We start from the raw sequence: 6,092 nt of genomic DNA, 5'->3' as shown, positions 1-6,092 counted from the left end.
GGCCAAATAGCTTTAGGGGAAATACCAATGAACCCACTATCTAAATGATCTGTGTATTATTCCTTGAAAATAATAGAAGTAAACCATACTTCTCCTTCCTCTTTCTCTATCTTATAAACTAGACCTCTACTCCTGATCTCGATACTAGATCACAAACTTCACATCCAATAATCCCTCAGATCACTTACTTGCATTTTCCAAACACTTTGCTCTTGTTTACACTTCCTCAATTACTTTACATCTCACTCACACTTTACAATCAAGGAAAATACTTTCCTTTATACTGAGTCCTCAAAATAATTTCTTGAGTCGGCCTTGAGCCTTCCCAATTAGTTATAATTGGACCACAATAAGATAATTAATTATTTCATAATCACTTATCACCACCGGCTCACAATCTATACACCTTCTCACACGTGCAACTTTAGGACTTGCATATTCACTGACATAATCTTTTGAGTATCCTATGTCACTATATAACTTTGTGTATCATGATTATATCTCTATTAGAAGATACAATCTTGTTTCTAGAATTAGTTGTTGCCAAACTTTTACTCCATCCCTTTTAAGCTTCTATCTTGGTGAATTTTTATTACATCTATGTTTGATTCCTTGTCTAGGTAGCCCCTAGGTGGCTCTCTTCTCATCAAACATCCTCACGACTTTCCTTGTGTGTTCTATCTGGATTTTCCTTGCTCTAATTATCCCTATACCTCTATCTGGGATTCTCACTTTTTCTCTACATCAAGGTCTGAGGTGATCTAAGTTTTGGTGGGTTTTTGTTTGAACATCTTCCCAATGAGAAGGAAGTCTATTTTAGTTTTGCATTATGTTCCTATATGTAGCAAGATGTTTCTTCTAATTTCCTGCCTGTGTTGTTGGATTTTCGTTGTTGGTGCACTTCATTAGATATGATCTTGAAGAACAAAGTAATGGTGACATTTCTAGGAATATTTGAATATTGATTCATGATGATAAGATTAAAAGAAAAAAGATCTAAAGCTATGGAACTCTCAAAGTGAAGATTAGAATTTAGAATTTGATTTTGTATAGAAAAATGAAATTTCATCAACCTCAATGCTTCCTCTTTGGAAGTAAACATCTTCAAGTTCATTTTTGAAGTAAAGCTAGGAAATGAAAAGGAATAGTGACCAAACAAATAGAAATATTTATAGTTACTCACTTCCTTGGAAAGCATATGTCTCGATGAAATTTTTCATTTAAAAGGAAAATATGAAGCTATTATCCCAAAAGATATAAAAGACAAAGAAATTCTAAACCCAAATGCAAAGACTTTCTTTGCGAATGCCATAAAGTTTTTTCTAGTGGAATAATTTGATAAATGCGAGCTTGATACAAAGGAAATAGTCATTCAAGAGCTCAAGGTGGAAAGTTCATTTCTTGGCTTCTCCAAGTTAAGATTTAAATAATAAAGAAAATCCTTGCGTGAAAAAGAAAGAAATAAGGTATCCAAGGATTGAAGGAGTATTTCTCATGATGTGCTCTTGAATCAAAGGAAAAGGCAAGCTTACATAGATATAAGTTTATGCCTCCTTCCCCACACTTAAAGAACCGTAGTACAAGCCCTTGTGTCGAATTCCAAAGTTAAAAGGATAGATTCCACTAAGCTTGAGATAATCAATTTGGTAAGTAAATAATCTCACTACTACATGAGATTTAAGTGAGTTTTATGTTCATCAAATTTATGAATTATCATATGTGTAGAACTAAAATGATTTAAAGAGATGCTAATCTACCTAATTTATTGCAAATTTGACTGCTATGACTATTAGCCATGATTTATTTTGTTCATGTGGTGCCAATATTTGAAATTCTGAGTCTATATGATTGGTATTCTACCAAATAGAGTTCCTCATACCATAATGATTTTTTTTAAAAATTAATTTATCCTATTTGTGTGAAGTTACAAGCTAATGGCAATCAAGGCTACTGGATATGATCATCTGATTGGATTAGAAAGTAATTTGAATAACTTTTCAAACACTTCTTTCAAGTTTTACAACCTAGGTAATCTACACAAAAGACTAAATAGCCAGCCCATCCATCCAATTACATAGAAACTCAAGGAGAGTGGATTGGTTGAAGTTGTCAAGTTCCCCATGGTTTTTCAAGCACTAGAGTTGGTAAAGGAATGCATCAAGAGGTACAATCTAGAGACAAAGAAAATTTTTTTGCCCAACCAATCTATTATTCTTTCTATGATGCAATCTGCCTTCGGGATTCTAGTAAAGGAAGAGCACTATGACATTGATTTTTCTTCATCTACATCAATGTTTAATGAGAAAAAGACTCTAAGGAGACAAGACATGCAAATAACATGGTTTCAGACACCTCATGGAAAAAATAGTAAGATGCCAAGGACCTTTTTTTAGAACCAATCTAAAGAAGGAAATCATGGATATCTTGGCACTCTTGTTGAGATTAAAAGGAAAGGAGGAGCTTCTGAATTTTGTTGAGTATCACTTCTACTTGGTCTAGGCCATTTGTGCTGAGGTAATACAAATTGACTAGGCTCAGATTATATGCGAAAAACTTGCCTCTTGGCTAAACTTGGCAAAGGCATTTAAATAGTTCTTATGTCTTCATATTTGATATATGCCTTAGCTACACATCGTCTTTATCCTAGTCTTCCCAGTATCGAAGACTTTGATAAAAATACCAAGGTATATAAATTCTATCCTCACCTACAATTGCAAAGGAATTTTGAAGATTATGTAAAGGTAAATGATGCCTTCACAATGAGTTTATGTTGGGAATTGCAAGGGTGCCCTAAGCAAAGGTTTTCACTAGAGGCCATATCAGCAGTCAAGCAGTTCATATGTTGTTTCATCCAATTTCCATCTTTCTCCTAGTTGAGGATTGGTGCATTTGATGGCTTTCTAAAGAGACTCCCCAAATATCCCATAGACAAGGTTATTTTTTTTGAATTGTGTAGATAAATATTGGAGGTTAATACCTTGTGTTCTACGTGAAGAAGATTGTTGAGATTCCTTTCCCAATCGTAGTAGGCCTTATTCTTGTGCCTTAAGATCTAATGCCCAAAATTTAGTCAAAACCATTGAGAGAAGAATTAAATTGAATGAATATGAATTTATAAGGCCTCACTACAATCTAGTTAGCTTTTTCAAAGACCATCTGAAGCTTGGCTATACTTACAACCATGTTCTCGATATTGAAGATTATTGGGTTGGATGTCATAATGACTACCAAACCAGAGAAGGTACTAGTCTAGGTTGACACTTGATGAGATAAAGTTGTATAATAACACTATTAATGTTAGTGATCTTGCAAATGATGGCTCTTAAATGTGGCCCTTAGCCTATGAGAAAATCAAGGACACTCCTATAGTGTCAATTTTGCCTGATGGCCCTATAATTGATACAATGGAGGTCCTCATGAATGGAATCATCAAAAGGGCACACAAATGGGTTGAATAGAATAGAGCAAGAAGAAAAAGAACTAGAGCCACAAGTTCTAGTAGTGGAGTAGCTTCCAAAACAACTCAGTCATATGTTGCTACTTCCACTACTGCTGCTACAACAACATCAGCCAGAACAACATAATATGTTGGTGGAGGGCCAGACCAACCTTCTAAGAAGAATGTATAAATCACTCCAACTTATGGAGGAGGATCTCTTCTAGATACCAAAAAATCTAGAGATGAAGAGGCAAAGAAAGATAAAGATAAAGAAAAGAAGGAGAAATTAGTAGTCAAGGGCTCCTCCCCTGTGCCATTCATCAACCTTGTTGGTAACAACAACCCCCTAGATGGTTAAGAACATGAAGCATCTTAGCAAGGTGATACTCTAGCCCTCTCTATTACTAAAGTAGTTACCTTTCCATTTTATAGTCAGAGCAAGGTCACACCTCCAGTGGCAATGAGGCTTTTTGATCCAACAGTCCTACAATTAGTATTCAATGTCCTTTCAACTCAATCTTGGTTGGAAGAGACCATTGATAGAAAGAAGAGGAGATGTGGGGAAGGTGCTCCATCTTAAGCCCTCATTGTACAAAAAACTCAATTAGATCCAATGTCAAAGAAGTCAAAGAAGCAAAAGACTAGCAGCATTGGAAACAGATTCCTCTACTAGTCACATGCTAGTGGAGATTGTAGAACCCTAGCATGAAAAAATTTATGAGTTAACTCCTAATGATTTTCAGATTAGAATAGTTGACATAAGAATTCCAATGCATGATTATATGGTCAACATCTAGAATCAACAAATATAAAGATTGAAGATAGATAGGAGGAGTTAACATCAGAGAAAGAGGTATTGAAAGCCTCAAATAAAGAATTAATGGATTACATCAGAGTTGCTCTTGGAAGCACATTTTACCCAAGTGCAGAGGAGAACAAATATTTATTTATTAAGCTATAATAGGAGAGGCAATTTGGTCAAGTTAGTTGTGCTTGGATAGATGAATTGAAGATCCAAGGTCCCCCTCTCATTTAGAACCTTGGAAATATGTTGCTAGACATAGATAAATTGAGAGAAGTGTCTAAACACCATACTTCAATGAAGAAAGAGTCAAGAAGCCTAATAGAGTAATTGCCCCTATTAGAAGAGGTGGTTGGCATGAAGACTAATGTTGTTGTGACCCATGGAATACTCAAGTTAGGCCATGAACCATTGCTTCATTGGAATCAATCATTGGAATTCAAAATTGATAATTCAATGAAATATGAGCATGAATTGAAGGGTGTCTATGATTTAGTGAAGAAGGTAATGGATAAGATATTCCAACATTTAAAGGTTTTGAAAACTGAATCATATGTCACCAATAATGATTAGCTAGTGCACATCGAACAAATGAAGGCTACTTTTTTGGCATTCATTGAAGAGGTTACTGACCTAGAAAACCTCCAAGTGGCAAAGATTCTAGAACTCATAGCAATGGATTGTGTTCAAAAGTGTGTAAAGGAGAAGCTTCAATCAAGGATCTCCAGAGTTAAAGAATTGATAGAAATGCATGATTATTAGATGATCAGAGCTGACAATATTCTCATTCCAAATTTCCTAGAGTTGAAGAATTGAAGCTTTGTAGAGCTAAATCCCTAACTCCAAAGAAAAATTGATTCTCTAACAAAAGTATTACATTCTTCCTACAAAATGTGACAAGTGTCACGCTCTCTCTCTCTCACCTTCTGATATTGTAGCCATATTTGGCATTCTCCTCATAGGCTAAAACCTTTGTAATGAGTGTTTGACCAATCAATCCTATTCATAGAATATGTCTTTTCAAAGATGTTGTATATGGTAATCTTAAAATGTAATTGGCCAGTTCTAAAGGGCCTATAAATGTAACTTTTTGAGAAGTAAATAAGATCAAAAAAAATTTGATGTGGGCAAACCCTTGTAGTTGGGACTACTGTGTGAGACTCAGTGTCCATGGTTTGGCTTTTTCATTCATATTAAGTTTATTTTTAGCTCTTGCATTATTTGGAAATGAAATGTGTTGTTAATGAAATCTTTGGGATTGAAAATAAACTATGATTTGTTACTATCCTTTACTAGTTATATGATATATTAGCATCATTTATAGTGTTTTCTCATTTCCTTTGTTCTATGCAACCTGTTTCATGTACACTTTCATTTTTGTGTGAGAGGGTTGGGATTTTATTAATGTAAGGTGTTGAGTAGGAAGCAAATGGTTGTTGTAGAATCTCAATAACTTGAGCAATTTGGGTATTATTATTTAATCACATTTTCTCTTCTTTTGCAGTATGCATCAATAGATAGTTTTGCATTGTTGCCTCATGCATTTAGTAGATTAAGTAGATTACATTTAGGTGTTAAAGGAGCTTAAAAGTGAATCACATATGTTCATAGTTGTGAAGGTTATGAGTCATCATTTGAAACCCACCTGGATTGCTTGAAGTGTTGGGTAATATAATCATATCTCTTCTACTCTTTGATTAAGAGCATACCCCTAAAATTGTTGATCTACTAAAAACAATATTCATTGCAAATCTATGCACACAAGGGACTTGTCCTTTCAATTTAGGGGTCCTTGATAGAACACCTACATTGACCCATTATGTTCTTAACTACTTTGTCTTTCACCACATT

This window comes from Cupressus sempervirens, chromosome 5 (assembly GCF_028749045.1).
Source record: "Cupressus sempervirens isolate cs-2001-9-10 chromosome 5, ASM2874904v1, whole genome shotgun sequence".
In the NCBI taxonomy this organism is placed as follows: domain Eukaryota; kingdom Viridiplantae; phylum Streptophyta; class Pinopsida; order Cupressales; family Cupressaceae; genus Cupressus; species Cupressus sempervirens.
The sequence above is the reverse complement of the archived record's forward strand: the minus strand, read 5'-3'. Positions refer to the sequence as shown.